Source organism: Meleagris gallopavo, chromosome 11 (genome assembly GCF_000146605.3).
Source record: "Meleagris gallopavo isolate NT-WF06-2002-E0010 breed Aviagen turkey brand Nicholas breeding stock chromosome 11, Turkey_5.1, whole genome shotgun sequence".
NCBI lineage: Eukaryota > Metazoa > Chordata > Aves > Galliformes > Phasianidae > Meleagris > Meleagris gallopavo.
In genome coordinates this window covers 17,266,114-17,292,266 of record NC_015021.2, presented here as the reverse complement: position 1 = coordinate 17,292,266, position 26,153 = coordinate 17,266,114, and the positions used below count along the sequence as shown (strand labels likewise).

General features: G+C 39.9%; 1 protein-coding gene across 4 annotated transcripts in view; it reads right to left on the bottom strand.

Annotated features, from left to right (window-relative positions):
* TBL1XR1 (TBL1X receptor 1) overlaps positions 1–26,153 on the bottom strand; it is a 309,082-nt gene that overhangs the window by 243,467 nt on the left and 39,462 nt on the right. For 3 of the 4 annotated variants that reach the window (XM_019619130.2, XM_019619129.2, XM_019619131.2), the window contains exon 3: positions 22,492–22,631. The exons of the other annotated variant lie outside the window; for it this stretch is intronic. The gene's annotated coding sequence lies outside the window, so the exon portion shown is untranslated. The remainder of the gene's footprint in view (positions 1–22,491; positions 22,632–26,153) is intronic. 4 annotated transcript variants of the gene reach the window in all.

The following is a 26,153-nucleotide window of genomic DNA, read 5'->3' as shown; positions in this document are numbered from 1 at the left end:
TGACATCTTTGTCTATATTAATCTCATGGCTGGCTTCACATGACTCATTCAACCTTTTTTTCTATTACATGAAAGGGAAGTTAACTAGCAAGACCTCTGGGGATTTTTAAATAGGTCCAGCCCCGCTGTGATGTACATTTAAAGCAATAGAGCACAGAGCTACTCTCTGCATTCCTAAAGCCCTCATGCCATGCAGCTGTATAAGTCCACTGGTATCCAGGCAAATCCCCCGTATATGTCATTAGCTACTTTCCAAAGCAGTCTTGTTAAAGCACACAGGCTGCATTGCCAAGAATATGACAAGCAGGTCAGATGTATGAAAATATATATTGAGAGAGACAACATCGGCAGGCTTTGTTATCCCACTTACCAGCAGGGAGATAGAAGACTTAAATAAATGAGCAGCTTTAATTTAAAAAAGAAAGAAAGAAAGAAAGAAAGAAAGAAAGAAAGAAAGAAAGAAAGAAAGAAAGAAAGAAAATATCTGTAGTATCTTTGTTCCACTAAGATAAGCCGACAGCTGAGGGAAACCACCACTATACCCAGAGGCAGTGACAGGAATGTGACAAGGTTCCCAGCTCTCCTCATCCTCTCTTACAAGGCTGAGAAGAACACCAAGGGTTTAGCTCCAAGTGGTTCACAGGAGCCTCATTGTTCAGAATAGCTTGGTTTGGAGATCTCATGCTCTGCTTTTGAATCGATATTCAGATAAATACATGTTCAAAGTGGAATATTGCTGGGGGAAAAATATCAGGCTTTTCGTTCCCTTTTTTAGGGAAAAGCAACGAACCCTTGCAGGTCTGAGAAATCCACACAACAGTACTATTTTCAGTTATAATAACTCCTTCAAGCCTCAGAGGAGATTGCTTTGAAGATCAAGTGACATTCCCTTCCCCAGAGAAGTAACTCCTGGAGTTAAACAAGATACAGAAAGTGAGGAAGAAGCAGAGCAGAAAGCTGTCACAGTCAGTGATGGTCATGTAGACCCACCAGAGCAGGGGTTGGCTGCGGATGCAAAAAGAAACTGAAAAATGAAAAAATATGTATTTTGGAAAGCACTTTCACAAGGAAATGTTTTCATGTGAAATTCCCATTTTGAAGGTCAGAGCGTATGTTTTTCCATAATAACCCCATCCAGTTTTATACAAACAAAAACAGTGAAACAAGACGGGGAATTTTTCTTCCATAAACAAGTGGTAAGCTCCAGTTTGGAGAAATCTGAAAAAAGCAGGCTCCAGCCCTACTGACAGCATTTGCAAGATTATCTTTTTGTATCTCTCAGTTCCACTAACAATATGCTACCTGCTGAAAGCTAAGGCAAATAGATCCAGAGCATAAAGTTTTCTGTAGAAAATAACCTGTGAAGAGAGAATCTACCCAGAGAAGTGGCAGCAAACCCCGACAAAATGTTCCAGTCTTCCTAACTGAATACTAAGAGCCAGTGGCTTCCGAAAATACATTCCATCTCTACTTCTTCTGTTGGAAAGAAAAACAAAACACCAAAACCAAATAAATACTTAAGATACTTTAAAGTATTTGGAGATGTCCAGATTCCTTAAGGAAGGCTAAATGAAGCATTTCAAAGGCTTTTTGATGATCAAGAGCCAAATCAGCTCTCCGCTTGAAGCTAGCTCTCTAATTGTGCTTGAGAGGACATTTAACTTCAAAGACTGGTGTGCTTGAGGGGCAGTGAAAGAAGTAATTTGTTTTTAAAAAATCTAAACATAATCAGAAAGACTTTGATGCATACCTGTGTTGACCTGGGAGTTGAACTGTGGCAGCCACATTTGTAAATGATAAAACATTTATCACAGAAGGGAGTAACCACTGTCTTGCAGAACTGGGAAACCAGTGGTATGCTTAGACTTGGCAGAGCACATCCAAAGCAATGTCAGATCTCAGTAGGTCAAAAATCCAACAGCTTCCCCATGCAGATCACTTGTGGGAACATACTTGTGTTCATGCTAATGCTTTGCCACTTTCTTATGAAACAAGAGTAGAAATTGCTATTAGGATTCTTCAAAACCTCTCATGAGTTTCAGTACTTTCTCTATGCCAATTCTGGTTACAAACTTCTTCACCTCTTTCAAAATCTCTATGAGCTAAGAATGCATTTACACTTCTTTTCTTTTAATGGATTGATGCTTATGACACACAGATGAACAGTTCTGTAACCCCGCTGTGCCTCTTCCTGTGAATAACATAGAGAGATATTGAGACTCGATTTGGAAACCACAGAAAGGTAAGGGGCTCTGAGCACAACAACAGAGACCACAGCAATTCCAGATATTCCTAGAACAAAATACTGCAGTGTATCTGGATACTGAGATGATATTCACATTTCTGCTGGGAATTCTGCAGGGCCAAGTGTATTTCAGCTGAGCCTAGAACTGAATGGCTAGCATGTAGTAGCCCAATGCAGGATGACTGCATAACTCTCTGCGAGAAGTTGCTGGCTTGTAACCCCACATCCACTGTAAGTTGTTGTGTGGTGTTTCTGAAGCAATATCTCATTAAGCAACCTGCCCAAACAGCTGCCAGCCCCTCACCTGCTTTCCCTGCAGGGATCTCGGTAAATAGGAGCTGATCCCTTCTTCAGACACAGAACATTGGTGAAATCGTGCCATCTCGCAGTGAGAAGAGCAGGAAATGCTTTTGAAATTGCTTTTCATTCTTTTATGATCCTGCCCTTAACTCTTCCCTCCACTGGTAGGAAATGGACTTTTATAGCCACTATCTCTCAACTGTCAAACCTAACATCAGAATTAACAGTACAAGAAGTCTTGTGCAAGGGACAGGGCTCAGACTGCAAGGTGATCTACGAGTTTTTTTTTCCCCAGGGTCAGGGTAGGGGTAAAATCATAAAAATGGTGAATTGCTTATGATCCAAAGAGAAAAGACACAGGTGAGCCACAAATTTTAGCTCGGCCAGTTGTAGTCAGATATTCTATAAAGACATCAGTTAACCTAAACCTCAAAGCTTGTTAAAAACAAAGCAAGTATCTTGGAAACCCCAGCAAATTAGATATACTGCTGATGGTTAACAGGAATAAAGGAGATTAAGTGGCCGCTAGTCACACTTTCAAAACCAGAAGAGAATTTAGTACTTCTCTGAACTGCGTCAGAAACTAAACACTCCACCCGTTAATACAGAAACTAACTGAATGAATCTTGAGCTAAGAGGCTTGCTGACCACTTTTCAAATTACCAAGACTTCATTTACTGCCAGAGACAAGAAGGTATTTCAGAACGCCCTGAGAAATGGATGCTCCCACAGCCCTGCACTCAACGCGTGGTATTTGGCAGCAAAGCAATTCTAAGCAGCCCAGAGCTCTGTCTGCACTAACACCACTATGGAGGTGTGACAAAACCAATTATAGACACATTCACTATTACAGAAATGGTCACGTTGTCTTTCTGAAGGAAAATTACACTTATAGCAAAAAGGATTTTCCCAGAAAAATATGTTTAAGTCAGAAAATATTCAGTTTCTGATGACCAATACGTTTTATGAATGCAAAAATTGAAAAATTGTTCAGAGAACACTCTGATGAAGATATTTTTAAAGCAATAGGTTTGTAGGGTTTTTTTTTTCCCCTACCAGGAGGAAATTTAGCCTCCCAACCAGCTGTTCTCGACACTCCAAATACATAAATATAACAGCAAAAGAGAAACATGAGCAGTTTGCAAATACTCTCGAGGAATAGCAGACTATTTAGCGGTCCAGTCTGCAGCTATAACTGTAACTTACAGTGAAACCTTCTTTTTAAATAGCCAAAAGGAAAGGTTTAAAAGATGTGTGATCACAGCAGAAAGGCCGCGCTCATTTTCAGGCCCAAGGGCCAATGCTGTAGCAGCATTGCAGTGTGTCAGGTGCAGCCTGGGAGAGCTGCTGGGGACTGCAGGACGCGCTCGGTGATAGCACCAGCACTAATGTGACACAGCACAGCCAAGGAACAACGCTCCTCATTTATTACTTCTTAGACTTTGGGAAATATTGAAAATCAATAGTGGTTCAAATTTTAAACCAGCTTTCCTCTGTGTTTGAAAGCATTATTTTAATGTGTATTAGTAATAGCCAGGACAAGCAGTTCTGTGCATTAGCAGCTATCCCAGAACACAAACAGTGGTTGTGCCTTTGTGCTTCTAATCTAAATATACAGAGAAAGCACTAGGGAAAGGAAATGTTATTATTCCCGCCTTAGAGCTGGAGAATTGAGACAGATAAGAACTGAGCAATTTTCCATCCTTAGAAAGGAAGTCTGTGACAGAAACTGGGACAGAATGCAAATTTCTACAGCTATTCTCAAAACAGGTTTGTTGGCATAATTGTTTTTAGACTGCACAGGTTGCCAAAGAATCCTGAGGAGCATTTACGGAAAGGGAACCTTAAATATGCGCTGTGCAGAAGAGCCCTTTCATGTTTCAGGCGTCAGATGGCGAGAGATTGTCTGCAGCTGACTTCAGAACATCATAAAGAGGAAAACCTGACAATAGGAAATGGAAGAGAAAAACGTATGATCCAAGCAAAATGAAATGTAGCAACATGAGATACCGTGAGCACAGACTGGTGGACTGGCTACGTCACTCTTTCTCCCAGAGCATTCGCTCTCAGTATGGCAGATGATAGTGAGCATAGCTGGGTGGTCTGTTAGCAAAATATCAGCTGAAGTCACTTTGACTTCAGTAACGTACTGCAACCAGATGAAATCATTGCAACACACAGATTAACAAGGCGAGATCTAGACAGAGAGGAAAAAATGACACCGGAATGCATGGGGCTTTTGCTGATAAAGCGTTCCTACAAATTCTGAGGATTGTATGCCAATACTAAGGGGAATCAAACAAAACCATATATGCACAGATAAGCCTCGTGGTATACCACTGAAGTCAAGGTTTTTACCCTCTGCTAGAGACATAACTCCAAGATTGGGTGTAAAAGAACCAAATCACAGGCTGCCTGTACCGCAGGCCACACCACTGTATTGATGTTGACTGAGGCAACATTTTACTGGAAACTCACTTGAAAAAAACACACTTTTCTTCACTGCAATTTTCAGATTTGGTATGAAGAAATCTATTTTGTTGGGAACAATTGGTTTAAATATAGTGTTTGCAGATGTGTCTCAAACAATTGTTCATCCACACTTCTTTTATGCTTATTGAATACTAATAGTGAGTGGATTTGCAATTAGGGTTGCATTTTCCTAAGATCTTAGGCAAAACAGTAATATTTATATGCAACAAAGACAACTCCCTCTTTTGATTTGATCCTCAGAATAACTTGTTTTATTTAACAACCTAGACAGAAAACCTTCCTGGGTAACCACCGGGAGCTTATGATTTTCTACCAATTGGACACTTCTTTTTCATCCCATTAAACAAAAGGATTGAGAATAAACAAAGCATCTGCATGTGAGCATCCGTACACTTGCAGTGACTGCCTCAGAGACTGGGGCAAGGGAGCTTTACTGGCTGCTCTGCCAGCCACATCTTCCTTGGGTTGACTTTGTCAGCCTGCTAGAATCAGCAGCTTTGCTCTCAGGTTTTATCAGCACAAGTAATGTCAGAGTAAGACCCCATGCACTTCTGCTACTGCCTGCGGCTAAAGCTTGATTTCCTATTAGGGAGTTACTAATCTATCACACATTAATTAATCGTATAGACTGTAGATAGAGCACAGCTGAATAAACTCGGTAGAGAGAGGAATCTGAAGTCACTCCAATATCCCGAGGGCTTCTCATAGCTCTGCCCTCCATATGAGGAAATGTCATTCTCTAAAGTAGGTCTTACATCTTTAGAAGATGTGCGTGGGGACGAGTTCTCATCTGGGATGTAGAGACAGTTTCAGGCAAAATAGCAAGAGTGGTTGCTCTAGTTTGATGAGGGTTTCCTCATTATGTTCTGTGCATTTCAAATGTGAGAGTTTGGTTTTGTAATGATATTGCACATTATTTTTGAGCCTCAGGGGGTGGATGTAGGATTTCAGAAATAAATATATTAGCAGGAACAATTTCAGCTTAGAAGAAAAAAAAAGTTACACTTTTCCTGATTGATAGTTTCTGCATGCCACCTACAAAGGCTTGTGTTTCTCTGCTCTGGAGTTTCCCAGGCTCTGGGGTACTTCAATTAATTGTCATTTATATAACCAATGTATCCCTTCCTCAAGGGCAATGAAAGCTCTGACTAAGGAGAAAGTCATCAGATCCCTTTCATCACTCTCAAGCAGGACCAGTGACTAAAAAGCATAATATTTCATTTGGGCTTAGTCTCATCTCTGCAGCACATTTGTAACAGGCAGGTCTTTTTGCTGCCTAGTTTTTGTTTGCTGACTTCAGGAGTGTACTTCAAAAGCTCCCTGTCCTCTTAATGAAAGCGCTATGCCTGTCTTTTATCATATCTTTTGTTCTTTTAGCCCACATTCCCAAATGGAAGATGAAGAGTAGGAAAACTTATTCAGCATGACAAAATAGTCATTGTATTAGGAAAAAGTGTAGTGTGAATCTAAGTGAAAACCTCACAGAAAGAAAATCCTAATAAAGAGAGTAGACCTACTGAGATATGTTTTTTTCTTAATACAGTCCCCTTGTCCTAAAATAGAGAAAAGAGAAACAAAAGAGCAGTATAGGAAGAAAAGGCCCAGATGAGTCCAGCTTTAAGCAATCCTGTTGAATGGGGCGGGATGACAGTGACTAGACATGTGGTTCATCTGCTGCTCGTTAACGCTTTGCCCTTAGCTCTGTGCACTCCATACCCCCAGCTTCTTTGTGGGTCAAAGGAAGTGGTGGTAAACAACACCCTTTAAAGAAAAAAAAATAAAACTCAAATAAACAAACAAAAAATTTAAAAAATCTGTGTTTATAAAATGCTTTCCTAAAAACGCCTCTCCTCTGTTAATTTTTGTCTGATCTTAGGAATTATTTTTGAGGTGTAACAGATGTATGGAGGTATATCTTCATGGCACATTTCTGAATTTGAAAAGTTTTTATAAAAACGATGTCCTCTCAGGATTATTTATTATTATTTTGACAAAAACTCCTAGTATTTCTGTCTAACAAGTACAGTCTAGTTTTAGTGTTCTTCCTGGAGAGACTTACGCAATATGCATGCATACCTTACCTCCTTGGTCTAGTTTCCTCTGTATCCCTTTAGATGTGAATCATCTAATTAGCCATTCCAGAACAGCATAGCACGTCCCTTCCAATCCTAATCTCCTTTTGCATAATCTGTAGTAGCTGATAATGGCATTTTGTTAGAACAGAGCTCTCCAAGCTTTCTATGCAACTTTGAAGACTATTCACATTTCAAGACATGTTTGTTTCTTAATAACATGATTTGCCTGGAATCAAGAGGAGGTCAGACCTCTTCAAGGCTCTTGAGTAAGTATAGCTGTATGTCAGATGTAAAAACCTAGCATAATTTCAGGGAAGCTGGTGGGCATTAGCCATGGGGAAAGGACAAAAGCACACTTAATTTGTTCTCTCTTGTTTACAGGTTATTCTCCTACTTAAGTCGTCCAGTGAGACAAAACCACTTTCGCACTAAAAGTAAGAAGATCTAAATGAGACATTGCAGAAACCCAAGCTGAGGCACTGTGCCCAGAGATACACCTGCAAGTGAGTGTTTTGCATCAATTCCATGCCAAGCTGATCTCAGAAATAGCCCATGTGCTCCCTCAGCCTCCAGTAGTGCCTTCAGAGCACTAACAGCAAGCCATGATTTTGTTTGATATCCCAGAAATTCCCTTTCATGAGCTAAATATACCAGATTGCACAAAGCCAGGTACTGATGCTGCTGCATATCTGGATTTCCTGATTGCATTCATTTGCACTGCTGCTCCAGTTAATTAGTGACACCACTAGTTTCCAGTATCACCTTCAGCATATGCCTTCAGTAATTTTCTCTCATCTATGAGCTTGTCTTACCTTATTTCTTCTGCTTCACAACTCCCATTTTACACTGGGCTGAAAAAATCCTTTTATTTATGATCTGATTGGCTTAATCTACTAACTCAAACTCACATCAAGTGGTTTGTTCTGTAAAAGGAAGAAAACAACTTCTAGACCTCCACAAGGAAATTAACAGCATAGAACAATTTGGCTTATATTATCTGCATCAAGACCATTGATCTGCATGGGTCTGGCAAGTTGCAGACCCCCGATATGCACGCATTCTTTTTCCTGAAGCGTCTCCAGCTTAAAGAAATTTATCTCTCTCACTTGTTCGTTTTACTGCTTGACTTCAATCAAAACTACCTCCGCTGAAGTCATTCTACAGATTTCATTTCTCTACTTAAACACACCATCTATCCTCACTTGTACCACCTCCCTCCTCCTACTCATTTAAATGGGCTGTTATACCAGGGTAGATTAATGTCACGGTCGTCTCCCTTGATTTAAATGCTGTTTGATTATATCTGTCAGGATATACTTCTTTCTATAGTATGTGTTCTTGCCTGATATATTAATCTGATGGAGTAAATGGGCCTGGAGACACGGTCTAATCATTGTGCAACATTAAATAGTTAAAGCAAGGTTCAGGCCTCCAGGTATGGACTTGTTGGTATTTGTTATCCCTGCAGGCAGTGGAAAACGTGCCAGATGATATAACTGCCAAAACACAACAGGAAAGTTGCATTCTTCAAGACTGAGGTGATCAGCAAATATCACATTTGCTATGTATTTACATCTTCTTTCCCATTCCTCTGTTTCGTTGGTTTGTTTTGTTTTTGAGTCAGCCTTAGAAAAACCCGCTTGGTCTCCAGTAGAATTTCTGAGCTAAAATATTGGCCATAAGAGCTGCAATTCTATACACTGCTTTCAGATTTTCTAAAATGATAATTGAAATAGGCTTTGGGATTATCATTTTCAGATAAAACCACAATTAAAATATTGAAATGGGGGAAACTGACAAAAAAAATTAATAAGGTCATTAGTCTATCTTGCATTTAAACCAAAATGACAAAAGAAACATTTCCAGAAAGACAAATTTTAGAAAATTAATGGAGAAATTGTTCTGAGAATATTAGTTGAGAATCAACATCAATGAAACCTGCAAGTTTTTTTTGTTTTTTTGTTAGTTTGTTTATTTTTAGCTGTTGTTGTCTGTTGTTTTTTTTTAACATCAAAAAGCCAAACAACTTAAACTTTAAAAGAACTTAAAGCCAAAGCAAGATGCTGTACTCATTCTGGATTGGTTCTCTTGAGATAGCAGTCTCAAATTTATAGGAAAACTTTGTCTCATGATGCTGTTAGCCTATCAGAGATGTGCAGCTACCACAGCTCTGTTGCACCGTGCCTCTTGCTTTGGGTTACTGCAACCCTTTCCTTCACACAAGACCTCATTGACCTTAATTTCCTGCACCACAGCCCAGGGCCAAATCCATTGTAAAGCTCCCTACTCAAAACTGCTGCATCACAGTCAGATTTATGCTTTGTATGGGGAAAAAGAAGAAAGAAAAAGAAAAGAAAAAGAAAAAAAAAAAGAAAAGGAAATAACATTCCTCTTTTCCCCAAAATACATATGTCAGATAAGGATGAAAATCTCTACCAGAAAAATCCTTCCTCAGCAACCCAGATCTGTGATAAGTATACAGAATCAAAGAAAATGCTGCACAGATAGCACAGATAGGTGCTGGCATTATGAAGCTTGCCTAATAATGCTAGATGCACTTTTTTTCTTTCTCCTTAGCTGCAAATCTATGACTGAGCTTAACACTTCTGTGTGACAAACAACTGTAAAGCTGACATCTTAATGTACAACTGTGGTTAAAAGTCCAGGAGATAAACACACAAGGACAGAAGAAAGCTAGTCTGGGAAGGAATTGTTCTAAGCTCTGCAATAAGGGACCTGTTAAACGCTTTGTGGCAGTTGCACCCAGTATCAGGTTTACATACTATGGAAGTAACCATAACAGCCTCTTATTTGTATAGCACCTTCCTTCTAGATGGATCATTATTTATATAGTACTCACGTGTGGGCTAGATGTCCCTTAAAGGAATTTACAATCTCATTTTATTCATGATGTTCAGTTACTGTGGTGAAAAGAGCCATTTGTATCCAGAGACAGACAAGTAGGTAGAGTAACAAACAACGGGGAACTGCAGTGCAAGAGAAAGAAGCCAAAAATCAGGATTTCCAACAGTTTGTTCACGTAAAAGTTTGGGGAGACATTCTCCATCTACAGAAACACTTAATTTGGGATTAAGTATATATCATGTTATAACTGATATCAGTAAAAATCCTTCCTATACAAATCATTCACATTCATACTCAGTCCCCATATTTATGTACATTAATTCAAGCCTGATCCATTGCACAGCAACTTCTGCAGCAATATAGGAGTGTGAATGCTTGGGTCGCATCCTCCTCTCCGCTAAGAGCAGCTCAATGGTAACAGGATGACTGTAGAGAGAGAAAATCCTGTAGCAATAGGAGTGCCTAGCAGCAATTCATTCTGCAGTTACTACATTTGATAACAGCATGCAAGAGACCACTCATCCATCAACTCTTTTTCATCATCATCAGTTCATCATGGTAACGTGATAGTGGTATTTGCAAGGCAGAGTACAGAAATTATTTTTATTTAACGAGTCAGACTGAGCATTAATTATTCTGTTACCCTCACAGAATGTTGCTACAAAGAATTTTTGTTATCCCTTCTGTCAAAACACCATCCTACTCCCTTCAACCCTCAGTCCCTCCATACACTGGCAACGCAGCTACAGGACCCCATGTAGCCTGTATAACTACGTTGCTAATACGCATATGTGATGATCTGCTCGTAAGCACATTATTACTCACCAGCATCATCTGTACTATTCTGAGACAATCCACAAAGAAAAAAAAGAGACTATAGTTAACTACGCAGACAAAAAGAAAGAACTAATTTTCAACTAAAATGTTGAAAAATCATGTTATCCAAAATATTTTGTCCTGACTTCATGTCTAACTTTGTTTTTTACACAAGCACTGATTGTGTACTTAAGATGATAAATGATGGGAGAAAGTTCTTAGAATTGTTCATCTAGAATGAAAGGTGGACATTTCCTAATCAAAATAACTGTGCACAGAGAAACAAATGAAAATAAACACAGCCATTATCCGCACTCAACTCCATGAACAAAGTGTTAGGCTGAGCCAAGCACTGGTATCAATTTTCTTTGCTTAATGAAAAGGTTTTCTGAGATGTAGTCCTTTCTGCTTCACTGTGGATTGACAATACATTCTGACCTAATGGATGCTGATTACTGTTTCCATTATGCAAGGCTGACAGAAGCAATATTTCTTCAAACCACAACCTGTTGTTGAGCACAGAACTATTGTAGAGTGAGTCTGTACTACAAAAGCCTTTTTCATATTGTGTGTTCCTCGTGTGCTTTGAACTCCTAGAAGACCTCTCCCATGGCAATAGGAAGAGCTGTGAGGCTGCCCAGCCATTACAGCAGGGATAGCACTCAGGAAGAAAATCAGCACCATCTGGAAGTCTTGGTTCAGCATAAAAACCAGATGAGAAACATGTCCTTCAGTTCTCTAAATGAGACCAGACTGAAGCAAGCACCACAAATGTGAGATCACCTGGGTAGGAAGTCCTCAGCTCTTCATGATCTCCCCAACGCTTCAACCAAACACTACCAGAATTGGCACAAAAAAACATATTCTTCTTGCAAAACAGAGGAGAAAAAATTAAACATTATTCATGCAAAATATCCCGTGTCTAGCCAACATCTGTTTTTATTTGCAGAACTTGAGAATTCACCAAAGGAGAGTCCATGCTGCACATGAGCTGGGCCTGTTCTCAGGGGCACAGCCCCACCACAAGCTCCTCTTAGAGCAGCTGACACGCTCTGCTTTTGTTTGTCAATCCTGCACATCAGCAATCTTCTCATCATTTACATTTCACAGCCTAAACAGCTAAGACCAACGCACCCAAGCTCCGGTAGCATGCTGGAGGCACATTCTGCTAGGCATGGTGCAGGCCACGCATCCCGAGATGAGTTTTGCGGTTCCTTCCCAGCATAACACTGTCACTACAGGGGTGGCTCTGGGTTTCTGCGCCACCATACCTCTGGCAGCCATTTCAGGAGACGCCCTCCTGAAGAGCTCTGTTTTACCCATGTAATCAGTTTGTGGGAACCCATCCTCTAAATTTGACTCATCTTGTTAAAGCAACTGCAAAAGACAGTTGTGCCCATGAAGCCTCTGGGGAAGGAAAAAGAAAGAAAGACAGAAAGAAAAAGAAAAGAAAGAAAAGAAAGAAAAGAAAGAAAAGAAAGAAAAGAAAAGAAACAAAAGAAGCAAAAGAAAGAAAAGAAAGAAAAGCTTTTTCCAAAGGATATTAAAGAACAAACCTGGCTTTCACATGCTGGGTGGGGAGGTCTGAGTCAGCTTAAGGAAGTGGTTGTCTCCCTCCACCACCTCAAACCGCTCACAGCTGCACCAAGCCTCTGAAAAAGTCTTCTCACAGAGAGAACAAACTAATTGCTAAAACATCTTCCTGAGGTTTTCGTGCATTATTTGCTTACATTCAGTCCAGCTACCTGCTGTCTGACAAACACTGCAGCAAGCAGAAGGGCACAGTTAGCCCCAAACCCTGTGTGTTGGGCTGCAGAACCCTCACCAGATGCATTGAAAACTTTGGTGCTTGCCCGAAGGTTTTCTTGCTTCACTTCTGTTGTGACCAGGGCTTCACCTGCTAAGTGTCTGGTTGCTGGGTGACTGTGATTTCGTTAAGCTGCACCAAGAGAAAAGCCATTTGCTGCTTTTAAAATAGTCACTAGAATGAAAGGGAAAAGAACATTGCTGCATGTGATCATTCTGCAGGAGCCCAATTTCCAGTACAGAGCCACTAAAAGCACTATATCTACAGGCAGCTCAAGGTAGGGCAGAAACCCATTAAAAGTCACAGTGATCATCTGCCAGCAAAAACTCCATTCTCACACTCGTGTTCATTTTTGTCAGGACCGATGAGAACATATGCTGCTGTAGCTCCATGAACTACATGTTTCCAGCACTGGGTTGATATTGCAGGTAATCTATTTCCATACAACTGGAAATGCAATGAGACAAGAGCCCACTGCTCTCAAATCGGCCGAACACAGGTGACACAGGCTTCCCTACAGCTGCACACAGTAGGCAGCTACGGAGATAGAATCATCCAGCTCACGTCAACACAGTGCGAGTCCTTCCCATGGCCACACTCCCTTCTCCACAGACACCCTCCGAGCCTTCCCACCAGCATCCCCCCCAGTTGCCTGCAGCAGGCAGCTCAGCTCCTGAGCTGGGCCCAGCTCTGGCTCTCAGTGGCAAACCTTTGCTTGCCAGGCAAGCCCAAAATGGAAGGGTTTGCCTAAAGGCTCTACGCCAGCCTTCTGAGGAGACACAACACTGTACAGATGAGCCCTAAGTCAGTATTAAATATACAAAGGTTTCCTATTTGAACTACAGAAGGTGGAAAAGAAAACAGACGAGGTGACCTCTTTAAAATCAAGCAGAAACACAAGTAAAACCACAGCTCTCCCAAGCTCTGTGCCTCAGATTTATTCTTGGAGCCATCAACCACAGCACTAAACAGTCACTTGACTTCAAAAGCCTGCGTGGGTGAGTGACAGGAGCAACTCTTTTTAGATCATTTTTGCGATGCAAGGTAATCCTTCTTGGTGTTCTCTCTCACACATCCTTGACACATGGCTGGCTTTCCTGCAAAGGATCCTTCTGCTTATGTTTACCACTGTGTTTACCACTACCTGATGTGCAGGACAAATACTTCAGATTGTGAATTATTCAGTGCTGTATGAGGTGAATATGAATTTTGTTTACTATTCTTGAGCTACTGAGATGCTACATGGATGCTGTGTAGGAAACAGCAATGGATGCATGCCTACTGAATAAGTATGCCTTGCCAGCCCCGCAGAACTACTCACACCTCTAAAGTCGATTGACTGATTGTGGTTCATGCCACGTGAATTGTCTTTGCCAGTGGAAACTGTGCTCACAAAACAATTCCAAAAGGCATGCAGCCACACTGGCATTTGCATATTTGTGTGTTTCATTTTGAAAGGTTATCTGTGTGTTGTGGCTTATTTTCCAAGCAAGGGTAAGTCATTTTGTCCTTGTTCTTCAATTTGCAGCAACTTCACTCTCTTTCAATTCCCTACTGTTTGCTGTGAGCGCTGCTGCAATACTTTTTCATTTAGATGAAAAAATAAGTTGCACACCCCCTTGGAAATTGTTACCACAGGTATTCAGGAAATAGCTGGCAAGAAGGCGGCTGTGGTTCATATTCCCTCTGGGCAAACACAAGATTGGCACAGTGCATAACCAAGCCAAAAAACTCATAAATACAGATGAAAAGAAAATTCAGCATAATCCCTTTCCAAAGCTGATCCTTAGTGCATCTCTGAGATGACAGGCTGTGTACACGCCTAGCTGTCTGCTGACATTATAATGGTTGATAAGACTTCTGCAAATGAGTAGCAGGGAATGATCAAGTAGAACAGCTTTTGTTTCCATGAAGCGTTCTTGGTTGCCTGAAATAGACCTCTAGTTTCATCTCATATAACCTTAGCAGAAAACTCCGCTGCCTAAAATCTGCACTGCAGCAATCTCTGAAACAGAGTTGGGAAGTATACTGAACCAACAGAGAACTGGCTCACTAAAATGAAACTGTTTTGCAGAAAGATTACTAAAAGACAAATCAAGAAAATGTATACCAGAAACATACTGAGTAATTTGTGTACTGGATGTCAGCAGCCCACCTGCCTTGGTGACTACCCACTTTCCAAAATCCCATTTTCTTTCATTTTTTTTCACAAATCAGACTGTAGCTGGTTATGCAGAAGTTTCCCCAGCACTTCATAGTAGCCTGCTTTCTGACATTACTTTTTTAAAATGCAGACTTCAGATAGGAATTTCAGCCTGTATGGGGTCTAAGAACAACAGCCAGATCTTTGTTGTAGATGCTCCTATCTCCAGAGGAGACAAGGTTAACATCTGACTGAAGGCATACCACATGGGGTTTCAGAAAGCAAGGTAATCTGGTTTGCACGTCAGTGTCAGCTGGGTCACCATTTGGGGATCCTGGGTTAGATACTACACATTCATATTTCTTTCAATACAGTGCTTTTTTTTTTCCTGTGCAAATTAAAATAGCTGCAGGCTGCATGATCTTTATTGTCACATCCCTTTAAATATCCTTTGCTTGTCATAGCCTCTCTTGGGTCTGTGTATAAATGATTCCAATGTTGCTACCAAAAAGCAAGTTAGTACAAATCTACACAAGCCTATTAGCCTCTAAGCGGTCGTTCTGACTTCCATGGATAGATTCCAGCTGACTTCACAGGAAACTGAATCAGGTCCCTAATGAAGGTCACAAATTTAGGTCTGTTTCAGCCACACCAGGGTTCATAGACTTGTCTAGATCATCAAGATTTTTGCACTTTGCTAGAGCAAATGTTACCATAACAGTCTTGAAAGTGGAGATTCCGCAAGAATAATCTTTCACAGAGCACTGCTGCTATACTGAGAATCAAATCAAGAAACTCAACAAAAAAGGGATATTGGGTACAGAAGTGAATACAGTCTCAAAGAGGGGGATTTTTTTCTCCCTTTTCATCTTTATTTTGCTCTCTTTATAGTACTGACTCTTTTTATGAAGAAAAGCAGTATGCTCCTCACTGCTTTCTCAGGTGTTAGCCTAGGTCCAATGTGTGATCTGCCTTAACCACGTTATTAGTTATGCACCTTTTGTGATCAGCCATATCTTCTCAACAAAAGGCTTCTGATCCCTTATTAACAGTATGTCATTGAAGCATAGATAGATGTAGAATGACAAAGACACACAAAATAACAAAGAAGGCAATGAAACCTCTTTGGATTTTCCTATTCTATCCACAATACAGGACAAGAATAAGGAGAAATTTCATGAAATTAGAAAGGTTGCAAAGGCTGATATGGATTAAAGGAAAGACTTTCCTGCTGAACATAGGATCCAACCAGCCTGTGAAATTAACCACTTCCTGCTCAGAGTTGAGGAAGAATGAAATTTCTTTTTTTTTTTAAATAAATATAGGAATCTAGCAATATTCATATCTTCAAAACGCATTTGGAAATAAATTAGCAAGGGAATATTTTAGTTAAAAGAAAAGATGAAACAGGTGTTGCTGGTCTCTACAAGGCTCTGAGTTATCTCTGACTGGATTAGGCTTAACAATGCTCTTAAAAGAAAGGCACATAGAATAGGATGCTTGAGACATAAGTGGAGATGAGAAAAATAATGAAGAAAAGGGAGAGACCAAAGAAGGAGGCAGTGAGTTGCAGAGTCAAGCAGCTGCAGACTTTCAGAAGTCTGGGGTTGATTTCTGGAGTAGGAAAGCCAATTCTTTCTATCTCACAACAGAAATATCTGGACAAGTCAGAAGAATCTTACTGAAAAGGGATACATCAAGAACAACAGTACAAACAACACCAAGCTGGCACTGCCTACCCTAACCTGGGCAAGGGAGGTGGGCAGGCTGGGTGCTGAACTCCTGTCTGCCTGGGCACAAGTAGGCTGCTCTGGAGCAGAGTGGCTGTTTGCACAGCGCAGAGCCAAAGCTGTGCACTGCTCTGCGGATTATGGTTTGCTGCAAACTCAGCAGTGCTGTCTTTGCTACTCAGAGTTTAGTGCTGTTTCCTATTTCACGGTGTCAAGCATCTTTAAATAAGAAAACCAAAGGTGATCTGAGCCTCTCTCATAATAATAAAGTTATATTCAGCTCCTCTCCTAAACTTGTTTCTGTGCCTATAATTTCCTAATGGTAACTTTTACATTCTCTAGACCCAAACTGACAATCCTCTTCCTCTGATGGCAAAAGCAGCTGTCCTGCCTTGTCTCTTCACAGAAATGGCAGTGGGACAACACTAAGATCATGCTGGACTTCCACACCACATCCTTCTTGTAGTACAAAAATGACAGGGTTTATTACTCAAAAGCTCATTGCAGTAGCCTGTCGTCCGCTAGCAAAATTAAAAGTGATAAAGGATGTTAATCTTGATGCTCCAGGATATAAACTAATTACCATCTGGAATCATGAAGCAGCTTTCCTCTTCATACTGATGCAGCCTTTACTGTTGCCTTGGAAAATGATGAGTTTGGAAAGAGATTGTTCCTCTTTCTGATGTATTGACCTTTGTCAAAGACTGGATTCTTAGCTAGTGGATCAATGGCATATTTTAGAATGATGTTTCTGTGCTGATATATCACCTTTCATTCAACTATAACCATCTAATTTAACACTCATTAGCAAGGCAATGCCCTAGTCTCTTGTATTTGTCAAATTGTTTGTTTACCTTTTTTATTCCACAGATTAGTGCAATCTCACATCTTATGTGCAAACTACAAGTGAATACAGCCAGTGCTCCATAACTCGCCTTTCAGCAGAAAGGTTGGTGTTTCTCCATGCCTGGTGGAGGCAGCAGGAACAGTGACACTCATATAGACCTAAGCCTTTTATCAATGAGCAGTGGCAGGTCTATTTGTTTGAGCCCTTGCTGACACCCACAGTCTCTGTAATTCAGTCTGACAGATTGAGGCCATGTTCCAGATCTCACAAAAGAAGCAGAGGCGGGTATTGATTTTTCTGTTATTGTTGGTGATTTGCTGCTTCATTCCTCTAACAAATGTTTAAAAAAAATATATAGTAAACAGGAAGGTCACAGCTGCAGGTTGGCAGAGCACATAGTGCTCTTTCTCCTGTTATTCTCTTCTTATTCAATGGGCATGTTCCACAGACCTTGAGCAACAACACTGGATAAATATGAAGTAAAAGCCACATGACGCTAACAACCCTGGAGGACTGGGGGAGGAATCTGGTTCCAGGCATGTTCTACATTGCAGCTTTGTGTCACGCTTCCTGAATCACATTTTAGAATAATGGCTGTATTGTATCTTCTCCTGCATTAACCTTGGTACGTAGGTAGCCTCCAAGTCCACATGGAAGTCATGCCCCTCAGCTTGCTATGCTCAGGCTTAACTCTATCTGACCTTGGGCCCAAGCTGATGACACGTCACAGCTCTGCAGAAGAGCTCAAGTCCTGATCAAGTGCTGGTCCTACCAGGGACGTGCCAGATGCTGCTGATTACATCCCTTACTTTTCCCAGCACCACGGGGATGTCTCATCTCAGGAACATACCTGCCTTGCACATCTACAGCACTTGTTTGGCAAGGCGCACATCTTGTAGCACCATAGTCCTGACGTATATAGATACAGAAGTTTTAATTCTGTTGATTGTAATGGAAGACTGATACACCTAGGTCCTTAAAATAACTTATATTTATTGGTTTCTATGCTTTAGAAACTTCCTAATTTTCAAATATACCAAAGGAAATAAAAAACATTTATGAGTCTATTGCTTCTATTATATATCCTCTCAAAATGCCCAGGCTTTCCTTTTTCCCCAGCTAGTTTTAGATAGAAGAGATGCGCACATTCAGGTATCTGGAGTATCTGGACAGAGTGAGTTTCCATGCATTAGATTCATTACAAACTGTTTATTTTGAGATAGATTCTAAATTTATCTTAGAAAACACTTAATTCTCCTTTGTGTTTGGCATCATGTTAAGAAACAAAACAAACAAAAACCAAAGCAAACAAACCAACCACACAACAGTTGCAGTTGCTCAGGTTTCTGCTTGTTTCCTGGAGGGGGAAATGGTGGAGCTCTCTCGTGTAACCTAACCAGAGCCGCAGAAACAAAGCATCCAGCGCGTATGTACATATAAAATATACAAGGGATTTTTTTTTTAAGCAGCCTTTCAGCCTTAAGAAAGATAAGTAATAACTTTGTGCTGTGAACAGAACCATTTTCACTATCACAAGGCTATGATAACTAGCTTCCTACACAGTTTGTCATGCTGAATGTCACTAATACTGTCTGAATACTGATATTGTTCGTGACTTTTTGTTATGTCTCAAGTAAAGATTTTATGTATTTAATTTAGCAAAGGCATTGATCAACAGATATAAATCTTTGGAGAGGCTACTGATAAAAACTCCTTTAATATCACACCTAATGTCTGTGCTATGTTAGGCTTCAATAATATTTACATTTTATCCTTTTTATGAGCTCAGTGGCATTGCAGTGACAGCTCTCAAAGATGATTGAAAATCAGTCATCTCCTGGGAGCACTGGCATAAATCTGGAGTAACCTTGCTGCTTCTGATGGAGATACTTGGCATGACTGTGAGTGCTATTAAGCCCAGGGATTGTGCCATACCTATAATTACCAGGAAAGGATAAAAAGGAAGAAAAAGGAGGGAGGGTTGGTGCTTTGTGCTGGCCCTGGAGAGTCAATCTGTGCCCCTGAGGGCAGGACAGACTTCTCTTTGAGAAGTGCAAGGTTTAATTCCAATGGAACCACTACAGCCTGTCTTACACACCCAGTCCTGGAGGTGATAGCAGGGGTGGGGGCACGCTGCTTCACACCTTAGATGATGACTTGATCTCACCATGATGCTGACATGACAGCAGATGCAGCTTATTCCCCACTGAGAGGGAAGGCATGAGTTTGCTGCTCCCATTAGCACTGTGCCAAGAGGTCACAGCAAAGGCTGAAGGGAATAGGATCACTGTGTGGGTGTAAGCACAAGCCATATGTTTAGGCAAAATATTAAAGGAGAAAAGTATGAGAGTGAAAATATAGGAAGGGATAGGTAAAGCCCAAGGTCAAAGAATAACTCTGTTACAGCTGGAAAAATGGATTTATCCTTTGAGCAACACTTCCATAAGAGGAACACATGCCTATTTTAACAGTTTTTGTCTGTGCACAATTATAATAGTGAACTTCTTATGGTAAACTGCTGTGTGAAACTTGGCCTGGTTTTGAATACTACTTCACCATATGCGAGAAGTCTAGTGTTAATGCCTTGGAAATGTTATTCATGTTACACCTCAGGGGCAAAATAAATAATAGATGAATTGAATGAACACTCTGGAGCATTAACGGGAAAGGGTATGCAACTTCAACTGCCATATCAACTTCTCAATTTTCCTCACAAAAATTGTTTCTGTTGATACTTTGAATTAAATTGGTCTTAAAGGGGAGGAGGAGAAAAGTTTAATCAGAAAGTTGTTGAGAAACTGTGTTCACTTAACAATTAATGGAGAATGCCACTGCTCACAGCTTGGTATACCATATACATCTTTCCTGCAGATGAATTATCCTGCAGGCTATTAGAGCAATAAATGCATGCAACTTTTTTTTTTTACTTTGTTTTTTAAAAATAAAAAAATACTGATTTTTGGTTTTGCTGTAGTTTTTGCTGTGCAGTTTTACGAGTAAAAACTTTGTACAAAATAATCAGAAATTACAATAAACACTATTATGCAGTGTGCCCTGCTTTTGGAGAATCACGGTTACTCTTTCAAAAGAACTTATGCTAACAGAAATAAGGAAAATCATGGAAAGTATTCTTCTATAATAGGTACAAATCATTGCCATCTTGCTAATTAAGCAACTAAAGGCAGCTGAAAAGCTGTCAGTTCTGCCTTTGGCCTTCGCTGTCCTCGGCACTTCTACTCTCCCTCCTGCCACAATTCCCTTGTTACCTTCTGCCCTTTACTTCATCCCAAGCTCTGTGAAACAGAGGCTTGTCTCTGTTTAGCTCCTGTAACATTTCCTATTCCTAATGCAAAAGACAGTAACACCGCAGCAATGCAAAACCTCAGATGCTGTGAAAGTACTAGAAGGAAGCCAGCAGCGCAGTGCCCACAAAGCAGCAGGGTGATTGTTGCTAGAAGTATGTGACTGTATTTGTGCCACAGATATCCATCGTTCGGAGGCAGAAAGCTTCATTTCTGGAGCAGCCATGTATCACTTAGTTATACAACAATACAAAGAAGACTGCACATATTCTCAACTGAAAATTAGGTTGTTTTAAATAAAAATACCACACTAATTCAAGGTCAGTAGTAAATATTGCAGGGCGCAGAAAAAGAGAGAGAAAGTCATCCAAGTATACAAAAAGCATTAGAACAGGAAGCAAATTGAGAAGTGCTTATCAATTGATTGTGAACAGTGAATGAGGAATTCTCCTGTCAGTTATAGTAAGACTGGTTATTTAGAAGCTAATGGCAAATGTTGTCCAAAGCTGACAAACACAGAATAATGAGGAACGAGGACTTTAAAGTATCTTTTACTCTCTGCGCCTCTTAAAATGCTCAGATTAAAAAGGTAAGGATGTCCAAACAAGCAAGCTAAGCGTGGCTGGTTTTTCTTTTCTAGAAACAGAGAGCAAATACCAAATCTTTCTTGGGTACAACTCATACTAAATAAGTGCCTTACTCCGGAAGGAGATTTAGCCAAAATGGTAAAGTTGTCTATTACATAGTATAAAATCTAAGGAGAACGGCAAAAATAATTTAGAAAGAGTATGAAATCCACAGAAAATAGTCACTGTGGTCAGTGACACATTCCTGAACTTAAAATCAGAATCTGAACTGCTTTGCAAAGCTGGCCTTCAAGCACTTAGAAATCAGGCTTCATTTAGAAGTCAATATACTTAGAGATGATGGGCTTAAGTATCTTCTACAGAGAGATAAGGATTCTGAGTACTATGTTGGAAAACACCTCTTTGTGCCCAAACAGTATACCATACCAAAGCCATACCAGCCGCATCCTCCTGTTCATTCTGCCAGACCACATTTCAAATTTAAGCAAATTCTATGTAAATGTTCAGAGTGCAACTTTCAAAACTTACAGCATCCTACTAACTCACAATGGAGCAAAACATTTCTACATTATAAGTCTACTGATTTACTGTTTAAATCAGTCTAATTTACTGTTTAATTAGGTGATCTAATCTTTTGCTCGTGCTCCCAAATCGTTTTTCTTCCAAAATGAGGCAGCTGACATGCAGCTCCCAGAAGATCCTCACTATTACATTGACTCTTCCTAGAGCATCCAACTGTATTCAGCCAAAATAAAAGTATCTTAAGTTCACAGTATCTTTTGCAAAAAGTCTTACTCTGGAACAAATCCACACCTCTCGAGCTCACCAGTCTACTACTGCATTTTAGAAAGGTGTTCAGTGTCATCTCTAAACATTTCCAATAGCTCATTACATGCACTAAACCACGAATGCCACATTTCCTGTCTCTCAGTCTTTACTCGCCTACAAACAGAACGAATCCCATCAGTTTGATAACAACAGTTCCTGGTTGTCATATACTAAATGACATTGACTACAAATTTTTCAGATCTCCTACAGCATAATGTACTGATTACTTGGCCAACAAACGTCATTACGCTTTTTAAATAATCTTGTAGCATTTGGAAAACATACTGTTCAATGAATGCCTTATTAAATATAACTTAAGCATTTCTTTGAGATTTGTAATTCTAAGGATGAGCACACATTTTATTTTCAAGTATGAGAGACAGCAAGTAGAATAAATGATTAGAAGATACCAGAAACATTAACAAAAAAGGAAAAAAAGTCAAACAGATCTACTTGAATGTTCTGGAAAACGGTGCTGAAAATTGTCAAGGTATGGAGTTTACAGGCATTTTCAGGGCTAGACAGTTCCAGGATGTCAACGGTAGGTGTTTCATGACCAGCTCATCTGTGTTGCCAGGGGGGAACATAAATACCTGAAAATGACAAAGATTAAACAAAGCTATTATCAGTTAGAGATAGGACAGGGTTTTTTTTGAGGATTTCACACTCCTTTAGTTACAGCTTTCCAAGTACTGAACAGTCAAAGAGAAAAGTCTGTGCAGAAGTCATGGAGGTAGCTATTTCCCATCTGCTGATCAGCTTGTCTTGATTACGTGGATGAGAAAACTTAAACTGGAAGAGGGATAATCAAGTAAGCCACCTCGTGCTCAGGACAAATTGATGAGAAAGGGTTGTAGTAACAGCTGTAAAGAATGACTGACCATACAATGATGGATTAAAAATAAGATGAAAATATTCCACAATCATCAGAAGCACAAAAATTAATTCTTTTTGAGGCTTCCAGATTTACCAAAGGCACAAAATAAATACACAGTTGTCTTGTTCTAATTTACAAGTGAATCACTGAGGAAAAGATTAAAACAAAAACACACATTGAAAGGGAAAAAGAGAATAAGTAGATTTTGTGGATGTATTTAAAAGGGTAGAATTATATCAGAAATACAAGAAGATTATATAGGCTAAGTAAGTAACTACTGCTATCACATCATAGTTAGAAACGTCATTGAATTCAGCTTGGTTTTTTCTCTCCAAGAAAGTGAAAAAGAAGTTGTGCTCCACAACTTTTGGATCACTTTCTCACCACACACTGGCCTTAATACTACTCACTTTAATCTAATCTGTCAGCTCCAGTAACTATATACGAGGACTATTACAACCCAGAGTATCCTGAATGCTTAATATATCTTTTGCCATTGAAATGCAGCCACTTCCAGGAAAGTCTAAAATGCCATGCAAAGACCCTATATTCTAAAGAGTGTCAGTAAACTTTTTTTTTTTTTTCTCCCATAAAGAAAACACAAAAGAAAACCTAATTTTTCCCACTGGGAAACTGAAGCACATTTCCTTTTTTGTCTAAAAGTTTCTACCAGCTCCACTCCAACAGAAACGCAGAAATGAAGATGAAAACTTATTATCAAAAAATATTATCTGACAGCCCCGATTGCCCTGGATATGAGGCCTCTAACCTGGCTTTACCACATGAAAAATATGATCTGTTAAGAAACATCCACACAAAGGATGCCTGTTTGGAGTATCTTGTCCAGGTAGCCCACCCCCAACAGCCTCACAATTCTTTGATTTATAACCCTTGGAAGGCTGAAGGAATGCCTTTTAAACATATTCAAACTGGTGTAAGACTCTCTGAAATCAATAGGCAGTATTCATTTAGCAGGAGGTTGAGTTCATGCCAGTCCTGACTGAGCTGGAAGGTCAAACAAACAGATATTTCAGGCTTAACATTTGGGGAAAATTAATTCACCTTTTATACGTATCTCTGAAATTAAATCTTTAGTTGTAAGAGCCAATAGCAGAAGCTGAAACTCTGCAGTGACCAGGCACTGAAGACACTGCCCATAGCTTTAAGAAACTATGGCATGGATAAGCACAGACGTAATTTCCCCCGTTGTTCATGGCTTTCCAAGCAGTGCAATAGCTTTTTGAGGAAAGGAGGTCAGACTTTATGTCCTGTACTAGACTTGCAGCCGTGGATATATATCTCTGTGCTTGAAACTGAGTTTCTTGCTACCACTGCAGCAGTGTGGAACAGGCCAGAGAACTTCAACCCATTGCTTGTGATGGACGATGAGCAAGAGCTCTTCAGGGAGCACCACATGCATCCCTTCCTCAGCACACTGCATTCTTCCCTTCCCTCTGCTTGCTTTTAAGCAGCAACATTCAAGGCTGCAAAGAGGCCCTAAGCTGTCTCTACTCAAAGGCAATCAGCGTTTCAGGGCAGCAATCATTTATCCTATCCATTCAGTACCCTGTCACTCTCAACCAGAAATAAGTGACCATCATGAACAGAGTCCTGGCTGCTGGTATTTTTCACACAGGAGAAGGCGGCCCTTGCCCAGAAGGTTTTACCATCTAAATAGTAAAGAACAGGGATAAAGAAGCACATCCTGCGTCTCATCCCTATCAGTGTGCCCACCCAGAGATCAAATATGTCAACGGAAGCCACAGCTGGTCTCCAACATGAGCTTCCCTCTCAGCACAGAGAGGAAAAGGCGACTTCCCTCTTCAAACAAAAATCCTTCCTAATTTTGACAACCTGAAATTCCTCAGTGAAGAAGTATTTTTGAAGCTAGGCCGGGTATAGAGGACAAAAGCGAGTGGCATGCAGTGAAATTGTTCCCTGAACTTTACTTCTAAGTTTCTCTGAATTATCCGCTTTTTATGCTATTTTATCTGTGCAAGAAGAAAAATACAGCTCACCTGACTAGATTATAGTGTTAGTGACAGATTAAGATTTAAAGCAAGTCTTGTCGTCTTTTATGAAGCATAGCATTAAAACACAGTGGTAAAGCATAAACTGCATCATTGCTAGGTAACATCAGACTCGTCAATTATTATTATCCCATTCATCACCGTGCTGGCACATGCAGAGATTTAAAAGTCAAATACCATAATTATACCCACAGGAGGAGTGCATGAATGGGAGCCCATACAGGGCTCATAGGTATGCACTCCTTGTAACTTTGGTTTCTATAGGGCTTTTTTTTTTTTAGCACAGCAATGCTTCTGTCATCCAGACTTGCTTTACCCTTTTTGACATTGTAAATTTTCAAAGCAATGCAGCCAAGTCTAGGTTGTCAACTTTTGTCTCAGTTATTTTAGAAATCCCTCTAACAGCACACTTTGATAATAATCTCACGGAGACTCAAGTTTGGAATGATGAAGGGAGAAACTCACCTTTCCCATCAGCAGTCAAATATCACTGGTTACAGTTCAACAACTACACTTTAATTAAATTCAAGTCAAGAATTTGTTGGAAATCAGTGAAACTGTTTCAGTGAATTTGTGAAATTTTGGATAAGGTTGTGTCTGCACATAAAATTAATCCCATAAAGCCAAAGGCATAGGTTGCATCCGAGAAACAAAAGAAGGTAAATGATTTTTTTCTCATTTTCTAAGACCAGCAATTCTGCCCAAATCTTGATCCCAAAATACAGTTATTTCTGGAACAGACAAGTATACTTCAAATATTTCATGTTGTTGTTTCCTCCTGTCATTTAATTTTAAAGCTGTACGTTATTGGTGTTTGTCATGATTTAATGTTACAGTCATTTGCTTAACTTACTTTGTTACCTGAAAATAATTATTTCTCCACTGAAACAGATATGTTCTGGTTAACAACTACTATTAATAACATTTATGTTTCAATGGAGCTTTACTGCACACCAAAATTCTTGTTACATTTCTTTTCTCCCTTCTAGCCTTGACATGTTTAGTTACAAAAAGCAGAGTAAACGTATAAAATTTTTAAGTTGTAATTCTCTCACTAAGCTCAGCTGTCTAATAGAGCTGTGCTTCGGGTCTTTTTCAAAACCACAAATTAAGGTGAGAATTATTTCATGTTTCATTTACTCATAATATCACAGTGCCAGCCAGTGTTCCTGACATTCACAGTGCAAAAATGCTTGAGTAAGTATCAA